This window comes from Chlamydotis macqueenii, chromosome W (assembly GCF_036417535.1).
Source record: "Chlamydotis macqueenii isolate bChlMac1 chromosome W, bChlMac1.mat, whole genome shotgun sequence".
Taxonomy (NCBI): Eukaryota; Metazoa; Chordata; class Aves; order Otidiformes; family Otididae; genus Chlamydotis; species Chlamydotis macqueenii.
Genome location: NC_141592.1, coordinates 1,108,725 through 1,111,100, shown reverse-complemented (window position 1 = coordinate 1,111,100; position 2,376 = coordinate 1,108,725).

Below are 2,376 nucleotides of genomic sequence, written 5' to 3'. Positions count from 1 at the left end.
CAGAGCCCCGGCCAACCTGGCCTGGGATGTTTCCAGGGATGGGGCACCCACCGCCTCTCTGGGCAGCCTGGGCCAGCGTCTCACCACCTTCACAGTACAGAATTCCCTCCTCCTATCTAGAATGAACCCACCCGCTTTTCATTTAAAGCCGTGACTCCTTGCCCCATCACAGCAGGCCCCGCTAAAAGCCTGTCCCCAAGCGATGCGCTCTGCACAGCAAGGTTGAAGATGACCAAGAGACAACCAAGAGGCAGGAGCACGGTGAACGCTGCTCAACACAGCCAACCATTATTACTTCTCCTACTTTCTCCGTTAATTTAGAAGCCAAATGCAGTCTGTGGTCGAGTTCAGCGGCTCGCTGGTAACACACGCTTATCAATCCCGACACACCAGTAACATAGAGGATGAAGACGAGACGAGCCCACACCAAGGGCGCCCAGTGCACGGTATCCACTAGCAAGTCAAGTCTCCCCTCTCAGTCTTTTCAATGCACCCACGCAGGAACATTTTACACGGTGAGACTCTAATTAAGGCACCACACTGCAGATTAATTGTTACACAGTCCCCAGCCTGATACCCTGGCCAATACACTCAGCCCTGGGGAACCCCACCCCAAGGAGCCTTTCAGCGCCCAAAGATGCCGCGCAAACCTCACGACCAGTTGCCAGCCCCGAAGGAAGCGAGAGAAGGTTCCAGTCAAAACTGTTCCATAAGCTACCGGCTGAACCAGGGGGTTCGCTATAAAATATGCGTACGCTCGCACACTTTCAGCATGTCACAAAAAGCTCAACAGTTCAACCTTTGCTAGAAACAAAGCAGCAAGGGGTGGGCCAGCTGAACAGGGACAAGGGGACAGGACGGTTGTCAAAGCTGGAACAGACCTTGCTTGCACATCAAAGCCTGTAAATAATTTTGCGCACACATGCCGCTTACCTCAGTAAGACTTCTGAGCAATACAACAGCTTATTTCCCCCGCGTATCCCACACACACACACCAGCCTTCACACACATCAAAATTAACCAACTGAGCGGCAAAGGCATTTAACCTAACCACAGGGAACGTGAGTCTTTGTTAGCTTGGGCTAGCAACAAACAGCCTCTGCCAGCCCAGCTTCGGCGCAGCCTCTGCGTTACTTGAACACAAGCAGCACCACGGTCCCCTTCTAGGGCTCCTACTCAGTTAGGAACAGATCCATTTCTCAGTGTGACTTTTCCCAGGAAGAACAAAACTCAAGAAGCCCAGGCCAAGCAGCTGCCTCGCAAGCACCCACGCTGCGAGATCCACGTGCGCCCAGGAACACCACGCAAGAGCAACCTGATCTGGTTGGGGATGTCCCTGCTCCTTGCAGGGGGGTTGGACTGGATGACCTTTGAAGGTCCCTTCCAACCCTAACCACTCTATGATTCTATGATTCAGAGACAGCATTGCATCACCACTTCAGTTTTGCCATTTTTAGCTCCTTGTGCATAACTCTACCCCGTTTTCCATCAAGTGAAACATGTGAGAGTTACCTCTAAACATTTATTTAGATCCATGTACACAGTATCATCACGGAAGGTATGCATCATGCAACCAAGGAAATCACAGAAGTCTCATACAATATAAATCCAACTAATCTTTTACAAAGATGAGAATCACTAGGTTATCCAATCTCTCGGGTATAAATATTATGAGGTAAGCAATACTTAAGATGAGGCACTTAAACAATAACCCAAAAGGTAATTAGTGTACAAAATTATTAACAGGAACAGTTATTCATATTGCCCTCAATTATATTTAAAAATTATTTATATTCTATATACAGTGTTACATACCTTAGACTCCCCACGGCAGCAAAACACGAAGGGAGCATGAAGGAAAAAAGTCACCGTCGCATGCCATGGACTGTAACACAGGCAGAGGAGTATCCTGAAGTACGCAGTGGTACAACAGAAAAAGTGCCTCTCAGTGTTTTTCTAGACAACCTCCAGTTTTCTGTTTGGAGAAAATATCTATGCTAACAGAAAGTTAACTCGGTATTAACACACAAATCTGCCAAGCTGGAAGAGAACCACCCTACTGCGTTCAAAGAAGGAATGCCAATTAGGACAGGATTTAAGCCTTAGTGGGATTTATGGTAATTAGAAATGTAACAAATTTAACTTTACAAAGAAATTAATTATGCCAATTAGAACACTTAGCAAGTTTTACTAGGAATTTATACAGTATTATATGTATATGTTGCTGATCAATGCCTGATTTATTAAAATTACTTAGGGCACACTTCCAAGAAAATTTACCAAAGTAGTATAGGAATTCCAATTAAGATGTAAAATTAATATTTGTAATAAACATTTCCTTATCAAGATCCAGAGACAGGAAAAACAGCCAACAAA